Source organism: Stegostoma tigrinum, chromosome 3 (genome assembly GCF_030684315.1).
Source record: "Stegostoma tigrinum isolate sSteTig4 chromosome 3, sSteTig4.hap1, whole genome shotgun sequence".
NCBI lineage: Eukaryota > Metazoa > Chordata > Chondrichthyes > Orectolobiformes > Stegostomatidae > Stegostoma > Stegostoma tigrinum.
In genome coordinates this window covers 117,895,839-117,909,827 of record NC_081356.1, presented here as the reverse complement: position 1 = coordinate 117,909,827, position 13,989 = coordinate 117,895,839, and the positions used below count along the sequence as shown (strand labels likewise).

At 42.3% G+C, this 13,989-nt stretch overlaps 1 protein-coding gene across 1 annotated transcript in view; it reads left to right on the top strand.

Annotated features, from left to right (window-relative positions):
• The window catches only part of tenm3 (teneurin transmembrane protein 3), a 3,293,451-nt gene that overhangs the window by 1,005,070 nt on the left and 2,274,392 nt on the right, over positions 1–13,989 (top strand). The window contains exon 5 of the mRNA XM_059644858.1: positions 4,275–4,328. The gene's annotated coding sequence lies outside the window, so the exon portion shown is untranslated. The remainder of the gene's footprint in view (positions 1–4,274; positions 4,329–13,989) is intronic.

Below are 13,989 nucleotides of genomic sequence, written 5' to 3'. Positions count from 1 at the left end.
CTCTTCGTTCCAGATCTTTTTCTCTCTTGACTTCAAGTTTCACCATCTGCTGTGGCAGGATTCAAAACAGGACCCCCAGTACAGGACCTGCGTCTCTGGATTAACAGTCCAGTGATAATACCACGAGGCACTGACACAGTTGCCAGATTTTGACACTGATACAGTTGTCTGATTTCAATGCCTTCAAATAAAATGGTAAGTCTAGCACAGACAGTTTCATTTATTCCACATCAGTTTCCTGGACTTGCCACAATCTATGATCAGATGATCACAGTGGCCATGTTAAGTCAGCGTTTGTGGCCAATGCAACATCGCTGTGCCGACACTACTTCCACAGTCTAATGGTGACACTTATTTCATCTAACCACATTTTTCTTTCTCATTATTGTGGGAAACAAATATAAAAAAAAATCTATCAACATCAGGTCAGAGCCAAGTGTCACAGTTATACTGGCCTAGGAGCTGAACAGCCAAACTGGAAGACCAAAATAATTCAGTCTAGTAACTGTAGGACAATATAGTTTGTGAGCTTTCACTTTTCATTTGGATGCTGTGAGATCAGCAGTTTGCAAATAAAAACAGTTCATTTTATTTGCCATTATGGGTGTGATGTCATGTGTGTGTCAAGGGATCACAGCAGCCATTTTTAATGGCGATGGCCTATCTCCTGCATCGGGGGCACTGACTTCACTATTTAAAGCCATTTCAATTTATGACAGGTCTCAGGTATAAAAATAATTTCATGTAAGTTGCAATTTGATTGTCATATTTATCATGATCAGAACAACTTAAACAAATGTTTACCTTTGTTTGATGCTGTGCAGAAGACATATGTTCTACTGAACCTGAATCTCCATAAACTGAGTTTGATTGCTTAAAACTCTGCGTTAAAGCCCAAAGAAATATTGGATTGATATTCATTTGTCCAGAAGATAGATACATTTCAAGCATTCAGTCAATTGGTTTCAGACTTTCCTCAGGAGTTCTTGGATAAAAATTGTCTCGATTTCAAGATCACTTTTAGCCTGGTGTCTCCTAATTTTAGATAAATATAATTTTGGAGCTGATGTCACGAATATCCATCACTAACTCAAACTGAGTGGGCTTCAATGCTATTGGTCTGTGGATGTCTGATATGGGGTTAGTCAAATGGCCTGCTACAGATAAGTTGAGATCAAAATTTTAAGTAGGCACACCCTAAACATAAGGGGTAGTATGTGACGATTGGAAAGGGCAAACAGTTTGGAAATCTCTTGTACTTTTGGTGACTGTATTGTACTCTCATCTGGTTCCACTGCTAAAATTGGAATTGTTAGGCTGAGATTTTGTTGGATGTATTCTGCTGTTTGACTGTGTTTGTGTATTTGTGTCCGGAGGAAGCTTTGTTCTACAACAAAGAAAGGCTCATGACTGTATCAGCTATAGAAATTCTTCTGGTATTCCTTTTTCTGGTTTGGCATTTGCAAAAAGCTGCAGAAATACACCGAAGGCTTGACTCTGTCAAAACACTTACCAATGGGTCTGTCTTGCTGACATTTTCATGCTGTTTCAGTGCATGCCATTTCAAACTTGATAAACTTGCAGGGTGTGATCTTCCTGGTTGCAGAGTTCCTGAAAGGATCAGGGAGTAATTTAGGAGACCAAGTCATTCTCAGATATAAGTTAAAGTGTGGATGTAAGATACAAAAAAAACCCTCTAAATTCATTGAATAGCTGAAATCTTGACTTTTCCAGAAAGGATGAGAAATACTTTACATAATCCTTGGTTGCAACGTATCTAATTGTAAGCAGGAAAGATACAAGGACATGACTGGGTTTAATGTTCAACATGTCTCGTCACTGAAGATTGATCATCAACAAAACAGAAAGAAAGGAAAATTAGTGTCAATCAGAGAACTCAACATTTTCAGTTTTGCTTAACTTGTATGATGTTTTAGACAGGAACACATTCTGTACTGCATTTCCATCTGGTCATCCAAGCCAAAACAAAAGGTTTCAAGCCTCGAAAATCAGAAACTAAGAAGCATGTTATGAGATAGTTTGTGAAATAAAAGAAGTGAGACTCAAACATGAGTTCCAATGAAAACAAAGGACATCACCTTGGATTTATACAGCATGTTTAACAAAGGAAATGGGCAGAATTTTATACTTCGCTGTCAGTGGGTTGGCAGGTTGATACTCATACAATTCCTCAGTTGGCCTTCCTGCTGCTATCCTATCTGCCTTTGACATGTCTGCAATTGCACATGGGGTAAGAAAGTCCTCGAATGGACAACTCGCCATGCCCACAGTTAGGCCCTGGAATTTTGCTTTTGTTGAATAACAATGGGGTATGTGCGTCACTGACTAGGCCAGCATTTATTTTCTATGCATAATTGCCCAAGGGGCAGTTAAGAGTCAACAACAATGCTGTGGGTGAAAAATCACATGGAGGCCAGACCAGGTAAGGATGGCAGATTTTCTTTCCTAAACGAAACTGACAGTCAGCAATGACTTCACAGTCATCATTAGACTCTTACTTCCAGGTTGTTATTGAATTCAAATTCCATTATCTGCTGTGGCAGGATTCAAACACAGGTCCCCAGAACTTTACCTTGGTTTCTGGATTGACTGTCTGGTTGTAATACCACGAGGCCATTGCCTACCCCACAGTTGAATGATTCTTTCTGTTTTAAGGCTGATAGGAAGAGTGCAGGAGCAGGGCTGAGGTGTTGATTAGTAAGTCCCCCTTCTCGGGCTTCACTGTTTAAGGTTGGGTATTACCTCCCAACAACAACCCTACTTCCCCCCAAATTTCCCAAGCTCTCTCCACAGCCTAATATTGCAAAATCAAGGACAAGGGCCCTGGATTCAGAATAAGGAGTGGTAATTTATGGCAGAAATAAGGAAGCATTTTTGTCTCAAAAGATTGGGAATTTTTGCAATTTGGAGAGCAATGAAGGCTGGAAATTTAAATATATTCAAGGTAACATGCTTTGTAGAACTGAACATTGATTAAGGACTGATGTAGATTCTGCCTTTTGGACATGCAAGAGCAAAATGTTCCCTTGGCTTCCCATTCTTGATGACTGCCTGGTGATAATTGATGCAAGATGCATAAGGGCATGAAAGGATGATATGCAATGGTCCTCAGTTCCTGTCCTCATTTGGTCACTTCTCTGGACTGCCTCGAATCTCAAGGTGTCTTTCCATTGATAGCAGGCCCAAAACCGTTCACAACATTCTAGCTCTGGTCTGACCAGTGTTTTGTATACTGTTAGTAAAACCTCTCTAATGTTATACTCCATTCCCTTTAAAATAAAGGCAGAGTATTCCATTTGCTCTTCCTCTTACCTGTCGAACTTGGATGATCGCCATTTGTCATTCAAGGACACATATTCCAAAATCCCTCTGTTCTGTAGCTTTCTGATTGCTTTCTGTTTTAAAATAATATTCAGCTCCTCTATTCTTCCTGCCAAACCACATAATCTCACATTTTCCCATTTTGAAATGCACGTGCCCAGTTTTTGCCCATTCACTTAACCTGTCTATATCCCTGTGCATCATTCACTATTTGCTTTCCCATCTATTTTTGTGTCATTCACAAACTTGGCTGTATTACATTCACATTCTTCATCCAAGGTATAATCTTCATTAAGGTATAATGTAGATTATTGTGGCCCTAGCACATATCCCTATGGTACACCACCAGGCACAGGTTGTCATCCAGAAAATGTCCCCTTTATCTCTATCTTATATTAGTTAGTCAATCCTCTGTACATGTCAATAATGATCCTTTCAACATTATAGGGTCTTACCTTATAAAAGAGCCTGATGTATGTTATCTTGTTAAATGCTTTCCATAAATCCAAATGTATTACATACATTGCTTCTCTTTTTGTCTATCCTGCTTATTACCTCCTCAAAGCATTCCAGTAAATTTGTTGGACATTATTTCCCCTTCATGAGGCTGTGCTGACTCTGCACGATAATATTGTGTGTTTCCAAATGCTCTGCTGTTACACCCTTTATAATAGACGATAATAAAAGTTGCTTATATTTTAGCCTTGAGGCTTACTTTGATTTCTTTTCTCTGAATGTTTCCGTCTTATCTCACAGGGCCCGCATGTCACCATGAGGTGTTTTGGGTACAGAGTGGGAGGGGAAAGGGACAGTAGGTTCCATCATAATTGGTAGCCTTGTCAAAGATAAAGCACTATATATATGTGAGGAAGAATCTTAATGACATTTCTTTCGCTCCTGACAGTTTCAATATTTTGACCTTCTTTCCACAGGCACTCAAGTCAGTAACAGCTTGGTGAACCTTGGGTTGATGCCAGGCAACAACCGTGAGTTTATTCCTTTGTTCTCATTTGTAGAGCAAATAATGTGCAGAATTTTAGCACTGCATTCTACATTATCATTTTCACTGTGTGTACAAATGAACAAATGTTCATTTTGTTGGAAGGTTCATTAATATTCATCATACAACTAAATTGTTCACTTTGTAATCCAGCTTAATGTCTCATGAGGCAGTAGTAAAGGGAATTTATACAACAATGAGAAATAGTTTTGGGTTATGATAAAGTATTAAACAATATATTTAAGAACAAAAGATTGGTTAGGGCTGAGTGAGTTTTGGCAATGCTGTACATGCTGCATGGCCGAACCCTGCCAATTCCCAGTCTAAGTTGAGTAATCTGATCCAAGCTGGAATGATAAAAACATTACGATTGGCAACATTGTCCCTATGTTGTGGTACTGTAGCCCTGGTAGCTATCAAGTGACACAAGCTGGAAAATATATGGATGTAATCAATGTGCAAAAGATAGGACTTGTTTCTAATGACTTACAGCAAAAGAATCTGCCAGTATTCCAATCTAGACATCTGCGTAAAGACAGTCTACGAAGAAAAAGCTTGGCAGGTAGCATTAGACAAATGTAAACTCCAGCTTCCATCACTGTACCCTGACATGGCTGTTATGAACTTTTTTGCATGAGAGAAGTGAAACTTTCTAGTTACGAGGAATAGAGTTTTCAGAAAATGACAGTGGAAGAGTTTAGCTGCAGGGAGAAAATAATCTATGCACTGTGACATGAAAAATGTATAAAATGTTTTCGCACTCATTTGGGTGGGTTTTTACCTTAATTGAAGGCAATTTATTTCGCTCTTTCTGTATCTGAATTTTTAAAACAAATCCTGCATCATTATTGTTTGCTAAAATTGAGGAACAGTTGCTTTGTTGTTCATATTTGAATGTAACTGCTATTACCAAGTGAATTCCTAATGCATAAAGATACTGGAATATGTTGGTAATAACCATAAATTTGTTTGGTCAAAAAAATGTATGAAGCATGCCCCATTGAAAGGCCAATCAGTTGGATGACGACTTAAGTGTTTTCGGCGTCATCTGAAGGGATGTGTATGATTTTAAATTAAATGTTACAACTTAGTAGGGGGTGTTCTGAAATAGGGACGATTGGTCTGCAAAACAAAATGCCACAAGGTTGTTCATTGCATGCATCACATGGCTGAGTGCATGACGCAAAAGCTATAAAGAATTAGTCTACACGAGCAATGGTAGTCAGACTGACCTGGAGACAACGTTTGTTAAAATTCAGAGATAAGCCCCCTTCCAGTGAAAACATGCAGATGTCATAAGGAATGAAAGGTGAACTGTCACACTTAAAGTGTTTGCCAGTGGTCAACTGATCAATTACTGAACACTGACAGTGTCAAGGTCTGATCACACAGGCTGCATTCGTGGAAGATGGTAGAAGGAAGTATGCCTGAGGGTGACAGCTAGCTCAGAAACAGGGGTTATCTGATCAGCAGCTGGAGATTGCAGCAGAGCAAGCTGATCACCTGTTTTGGTCTGATCCTTGAGCAAGTCCACATAGACCACTTTACTGGCAATTCTAAGTGCCGTGTGGGGAAACTTGACATGTATTTCTTTCATGAAGTATAATTGTAGTGTACCTTGTTCCAGGAGGAAAACAATTGGGTCTACCCCATTACCTTGGGTTATTGATATCCAGGTAAGCCCAATGGACCTGGGAAGATGGGAATAAAAGCTTATAACATATCAGAGACTCTGAGAATAAATATCTTTGTATTTGAGATTGACTGGTTATTGAACAATCAATAACTCATCTTGTAAGATATTTGATCTCCCACATGGTGAACCTTGATAGATTTTACTTCTGAGATGTAGTTGCCTAGAAATAGTTCTGGTTCAAAATGTCAGGCGTTGAATATAATGCATCCCTGTAACATTTCTTTGCTGAAGAATCCCTGGAATGGTAGGTTTAACGTATGAAGAACGGCTAAGGATCCTGGGATTGTACTCATTAGAGTTTAGAAGGTTGAGGGGAGATCTAATAGAAATGTACAAGATAATGTATGGTTTAGAAGGGGTGGGCACTAGGAAGTTGTTTCCATTAGGCGGGGAGACTAGGACCTGTGGGCACAGCCTTAAAATTAGAGGGGGTAAATTTAAAACTGAAATGAGGCGACATTTCTTCAGCCAGGGAGTGGTGAGCTTGTGGAATTCATTGCCACTGAGTGCAGTGGAGGCCGGGACGTTGGATGCCTTCAAGGCAGAGATCGACAAATTCTTGATCTCAGAAGGAATCAAGGGCGACGGGGAGAGTGCAGGGAAATGGAGTTGAAATGCCCACCAGCCCTGATTTAAATGGCAGAGTGGACTTGATGGGCCAAAAGGCCTTACTTCCACTCCTATGCCCTATGGTCTTATGGTCTTATGGAATATTTTAGCAGAGGTGTTGACTGATTGCAAATACCTCACTTGTTAAGGACGTGACCATATTTTCAGTGAAAAACAAATGTATCTTTTGAAAAAAAAACCAGTGAAAACTACTTTGTGATGTTACTTTGCTTGTTTACTTCCAGTTGCATGTTAGTTTTATGAGTAAATATTTTGAAATGGATGTTCTTCTTTAAGTTTGTTTTTTTCTGAAATCGTCGTTGGAATGTAAAAGAGGCAGCAGATCCTAATGTGGCCAGATCTTTTTGTGGGATTTCACAAGACCTTATCACTTGGAATTATGAAGCGAAATGAATGGCAACCAAAATAATAACTGAAAATGTTGGAAGTGGGCATCAGACAATTGAGCATCTGAAAGGATGGGGCATGTGAACACATTGGATGGAAACTTTTATCATCGGATTTAAGTTAAATCCTTGATCGTGTAATGGCAAGATAAAATAACAATAATTCAATGGGTTCATAAGAAACAGAAGACAGCATGCTTTAGGTGTGAGAATGGAGAAGGAAATGATGTGTGTGTTCTCAACACAAGATTCAGGCCTCCACCACTGACATGGCTTCTGTGATCCATCTGCCCATGTGCAGTTACACCTGGTGGGTTATCCTTTTCTTCTTTACTTTGCAGTGAAGTATTCTTGAGGCATACACTTGTAATAACTAAGGAAATCAAAGAAATGGTCGGAGGCACTTAAACTTGCGGGCAATGGTAGTTCATAGGTATCTGGTGATCTTGTCCTTCTAGATGGTAGTGTCCATGGGTTTGGAAGGTGCTGTCTAGAATCGTTGGTGAATTTCTGCAGTGATCTTTTAATGGCACACATTGCTGCTAGTGATCATTGGTGATGGAGGGAATGGGTGTCTGTGGATCTGATGCCAATCAAGGCTTTGTCCTGGATGGTATCAAGCATCTTGAGTGTTGAACTGCACTTATCCAAGCAAGTGGGGAGTATCCATCGCACTCCTGACTTGTAGATGGTGGTCAGGCTTTGGGGAGTTAGGAGGTAGGGTAGCAATTACAATATTTCATGCCCCTGGCTGCTTGTCTTGCCACTGTATTTATTTGGCTGGTCCAGATCATTTTGTAATCAATGGTAACCATCAGGATGCTTATAGTGCGAGATTTAGTGATAGTAATTTTAAGGGAAGATGGTTGCATGGAGATGTTCTTTACCTGACATTTGTGTGGCATGAATGTCACTTGCCACATGTCAGCTCAAGCCTTGATATTGTCCAGGTCTTTCTGCATTTGGACATGGACTGTTTCAGTATTGGAGGAGTTGTGAATGGTGTTGAACATTATATAATCATCAGCAAACATCCCCGTTTCTGACCTTATGATTTCTTGAAGATCATTGCTGAAACTGCTGAAGATGATTGGGTCTGTGACACTACCCTGGGGAACTGTTGCAGAGATGTTCTGGAGCTGAGATGATTGACCTCCAACAACTACAACTATCTTGCAATCTTCCACAAAGGACCTACACTTGGTTCGCGGCAAACAACTACACCTCCCAGTTGTGAAACACTTTAAATTCCCGTTCCACTCCTTGGACGACAAGTCCATCCTGGGCCTCTCCCAGTGCTACAATGATGCCACTTGAAGGTTGCACAAACAGCACCTCATATTCCGCCTGGGAACCCTGCAGCCCGATGGTCTCAATGTGGACTTCACAAGCTTCAAAATCTCCCCACCCCTGCCCTCAACCAAAAACCAGCCCAGCTTGTCCCTGCCTCCTTAATCAGTTTGTCTTTTCTCCCACCTATCTGCTCCTCCCACATCAACCCACACCCCCACCTCCTACTTACCAGCCTCATCCCCACCTCCTTGACTTGTCTGTCTTCCCTGGACTGACCAACCATCCTAACTCCCCACCTACACTCATCTTTACTGGCTCCATCCCTGCCTCCTTGACCTGTCCGTCTCCTCTCCACCTATCTGCTCCTTTATCCATCTTTCATCCTCCGCGCCCTGTCTCTCGATTTATTTCAAAATCCCCTTCCCCTCCCCCATTTCTGAAGAAGGGTCCAGACCCGAAACGTCAGCTTTCCTGCTCCTCTGATGCTGCTCGACCTGCTGCGTTCATCCAGCTCCACACCTTGTTATGTCTGTCTTCCTCTGTGTCACGTATGACGCCAACAAATGGAGTCCCCCAATTCCCATTGACTCCAATTTTGCTACGGTTCATTCGTGGCACACTGGGAAACAGATTTCAGCCCCTTCAGTGTTCCTGGGCCAAAGTTCTACTCGTAATCAAGATGGCAGCTCACTGCCAACTTCTCAAAGGAAACTAGGGATGCCAATAAACACTGGCCCAGCCAGGGATGCCCCACCCGTGTGTGATTTAAAGAAAAACTTTGGAGCCCATTCATTTTAAACTGTTTCACATCTTCATGTAAAATTCTGTGCAGTTTTGTTTTTGGTCGCAACAGTAACTAGTGCACTAAAATTAGCAATTTTTGATGCTCCGCCTTCTGTGAGATATATTGATAATAATTCTCTGCAATTTAGATTCTGACATGGTTTTAATTGTAAGGAGTTTTTTTTTTAATATCCACCAGCAAAGTAAATGGACTCTGTTGTGATTGTTTTAAAAACTTATAAGTCGCTATGAAGGATTTTACCATGCAACGACTTCAATTTGTCACATATTTCACTCTCTATTATTTCAAAATAGGCATCAAAATCTTTCAATCCTTTTAGAAGTATAGATCAATACAGTGCGGAAAGACAACATATGGCCCATCAAGTCCACACCAGCACTCCAAAGAACATCCCACCTCAGGCACAGCCCCCAACTTCAGGCTCTTAACCCTGCATTTCCTGTGGCCAATCCCCCTACCGACACACGCCTGGGCACTATGGGCAATTTAGCATGGCCAATCCACCTAACCTGCACCCATTGGAGGAAACCGGAACACCTGGAGGAAAACTGCACTGAACAGGAAGAACGTGCAAACTTCGCACAGTTGCCCAAGGCTGTAATCAAACTGAGGTCCCTGGCGCTGTGAGGCACCAGTGAGAACCATTTGTTGAAATGGAAAAAAGTTGTCACGTATGCACAAAACATAAGTGAAATAGTTTCCTCAGTAACTAACCAAGATTAATTCAGTATTTCAAAAATACACACAAAAAAGCCTTTCACCAATTTTAATTCAACAAATGAACATTTTAGAATTTGAAAGAAACCAGAATGAGAGTATATACACAGACCATGTAGGTACAGATTACAATTACAAAGGCAGAGTGAGCAAGAACTGCAGATGCTGGAGTCAGTGTCAACACAGTATGGAGCCAGAGGAACACAGCAGGCCAGGTAGCATCAGAGGAGCAGGAAAGCGGACGTTTTGTGTTGGAACCCTTCTTCAGAAATGGCGAGGTGCAAGGGAGCTGGGAAATGAAAAGAGAGGGGAAGGGTGGGGCTGGGGAAGGTAGGTTGGATGGTGACAGGTGATTGCAGGTAGGGAGTGGTAAGTGAGATGGATAAGGTGGATAGGTGGGAGAGAAGATAGTCAGGTTGTGTCAGGCCAAGGAGGCAGGGATGAGAGGGAAGTTTGGACAAGGGATGAGGCTGGGGGTGGGGATATCTTAAAACTGGTGAATTCCATGTCTAGGCCATTGGGCTGTCGGCTCCTGAGACGGAATATGCAACTGGTTCATTGGTCTTTATTGCAACGTGGAGTAATGATGGAGTGTAATATTGCAGACGTCTTGCAGCAAATTTGATAGGGTTTGTTGAGACTACACGTGAAGTACTGTGTACAGTTTTGCTGTCCAAACATACGTCACTGTATGCAATGGATAATTGATACTTGGCCTGATCTGATTGATCAATTAAACCTCCAAATAGGTCTCACCCTTGTTTCTGGAAAGAATCACATGGATCAACACTAAGAACATTGAATAAATGAAATAGTGCAATCTCTATTCAAAAAACTGCTCCTTTGCCAAGCTCCTAATTGACAGAGTAAAACACAAAGGGAATTGATTTCATCATTATATGTAGATGTATAAATTAAGTGCCTAATACTGTTGAGGATTCTCTTTCGAACTTTGTTGTCACCTATCCACATATCTCTGTTGATAGATCTTGTTTTGGCAACTGACAGTTCATACTTTGTCAGTCTTCTGAACCATTATGGCCATTGATCCTAGGCATTTATACCTGATGCTAGGGCCATTGTCCATTTGCCAGGCTTCATTCAAAGGTTAGTTTTAATTCCTTCTGAGAAAGAAATCTTATTTTCCAAAGTACTGCATTCATAAAAGGGTAATGTGTGCCCAGTAAATCTTTTGTTTATATTTGTGTAAGGCTAGATACCTCTGTAATGCAGTTAAATGAGGTTTCATGCCGCACAAGAAATATTAAATATGGAATACAAAAAAACACTTCACTCTAAAGGGGACCCCAATTCCCAAAAGTATGTAGGTTCTAGTTCCAAGGGCATTCCCAAATCAAAATCTGCTTCATTTTCTACTATCTGCTGTAAGGATGGTGATGGTATTTTCCAAGTTCACAATTAGAATGTTGACATTTCGTATTGAAAAAATTCAGCATCATTATTTCATTTGCATGTTATTTGCTTTGTATTATCTAATACCCCAGGGCTCATTTTTAATTCTTGAGTTATGAATAGGGTATTTATAAGTTAATAGCACTTCACTGAGGCTTTTTGCAGAGAGTTAAAATAAGTTAAGCTTTAAGAATCTGATTCATTCTACTTCAAGACAAGTAGGTTATTTATGTTTGAAGAAATGCAACAATTAAGCAGTAACATAACAGCCTTGTCACTGCTTTAGAATGCTTTGGGGTGAGATGCTCACTGCAGATGTTTTCTTTTTCTATTAATTCATCTCTGGGATTTGTGCATCATTGTCAAAAGTAGCATTTGTTGCCTATTCCCTTCCTGCCCTGGAGAAGACGCGAGGGACAACTGTGTGGTTTGCTATCCATTTCAAAGACCAGTTAGGAGTCAATCGCATTGCTGTGTGTCTGGATTGACATGCAGGCCAGACCGGGGAAGTATGTCAAGGCCCATTAGTGAAACAGGTTTTCTTCTTTTTGTGACAATTGATTATTCTGAGCATACCCCCATTACTGAGTGAAGCTTTCAATTCCAGATAAGTGAATTAAATTTAAACTCCATCAGTTACACTGGTGGAGTTTGAAACCCCTGTCTCCACAGCATTAGCCTATATCTTTAGCTTATCAGCTCAGAGAAGCTACCACGATGCTACTGTCTTTCATCTTGCAACAGATGTGCTAAAAATTAAAAATATCTCAGAGCCTCTGTCAGCTGGAAGATTGAAGTTCATGAGCAACAGAACAAAATGATAAACATCAGCACCAAAATGCCACCTGATATTCTAAAATGATATACCTTTGTTTGGTGTAATAAAACAAAGAACAGCAGATAGTGAAAAACAGAAACAACAAAACAGAAATTGCTGGAGAAACTCAACAGGTCAGGGAGCATCTGTGCAGAGAAAGCCGAGTCAAAACTTTGAATCCAGTGACCCTTTTTCAGAATTGAAAAGATGGTGTGTCTGCTGATTACAGGGGTGGGGAGGAAAAATGTGAGTGGATAGGTGGAGATGGAACCCAGAGAGTGAGAAAGAAAGTTAAACAACCATAGAGATGGCGATTGTCAACCATAGAAGGAGAAAATCTGACGATGGGGACCATGAGCGGGTAAAAATGTATTGCTTATGCTGAAAGCAGCCAATGTCAGGACAAAGTTGGGGACAGGACATGAAAAGAGTTGTTCAGGAAAAACATCTATACACAGTTCATCCACTTCACCAACACCTTCCACCCCAACCTTCAGTTCACCTGGGCCATCTCCAGCACATCCCTCACCTTCCTGGACCTCTCAGTCTCCATCTCAGGCAACCAGCTTGTAACTGATGTCCATTTCAAGCCCACCGACTCCCACAGCTACCTAGAATACACCTCCTCCCACCCACCCTCCTGCAAAAATTCCATCCCCTATTCCCAATTCCTCCGCCTCCGCCGCATCCGCTCCCACGATAAGACATTCCACTCCCGCACATCCCAGATGTCCAAGTTCTTCCAGGACTGCAACTTTCCCCCCACAGTGATCGAGAACGCCCTTGACCGCGTCTCCCGTATTTCCCGCAACACATCCCTCACACCCCGCCCCCGCCCCAACCGCCCTAAGAGGATCCCCCTCGTTCTCACACACCACCCTACCAACCTCCGGATACAACGCATTATCCTCCGACACTTCCGCCATTTACAATCCGACCCCACCACCCAAGACATTTTTCCATCCCCTCCCCTGTCAGCTTTCCGGAGAGACCACTCTCTCCGTGACTCTCTTGTTCGCTCCACACTGCCCTCCAACCCCACCACACCCGGCACCTTCCCCTGCAACCGCAGGAAATGCTACACTTGTCCCCACACCTCCTCCCTCACCCCCATCCCAGGCCCCAAGATGACATTCCACATTAAGCAGAGGTTCACCTGCACATCTGCCAATGTGGTATACTGCATCCACTGTACCCGGTGCGGCTTCCTCTACATTGGGGAAACCAAGCGGAGGCTTGGGGACCGCTTTGCAGAACACCTCCGCTCAGTTCGCAACAAACAACTGCACCTCCCAGTCGCAAACCATTTCCACTCCCCCTCCCATTCTCTAGATGATATGTCCATCATGGGCCTCCTGCAGTGCCACAATGATGCCACCCGAAGGTTGCAGGAACAGCAACTCATATTCCGCCTGGGAACCCTGCAGCCATATGGTATCAATGTGGACTTCACCAGTTTCAAAACCTCCCCTTCCCCTACTGCATCCCTAAACTAGCCCAGTTTGTCCCCTCCCCCCACTGCACCACACAACCAGCCCAGCTCTTCCCCCCCACCCACTGCATCCCAAAACCAGTCCAACCTGTCTCTGCCTCCCTAACCGGTTCTTCCTCTCACCCATCCCTTCCTCCCACCCCAAGCCACACCCCCAGCTACCTACTAACCTCATCCCACCTCCTTGACCTGTCCGCCTTCCCTGGACTATCCCCTCCCTACCTCCCCACCTACACTCTCTCCACCTATCTTCTTTTCTCTCCATCTTCGGTCCGCCTCCCCCTCTCTCCCTATTTATTCCAGTTCCCTCTCCCCATCCCCCTCTCTGATGAAGGGTCTAGGCCCGAAACGTCAGCTTTTGTGCTCCTGAGATGCTGCTTGGCCTGCTGTGTTCATCC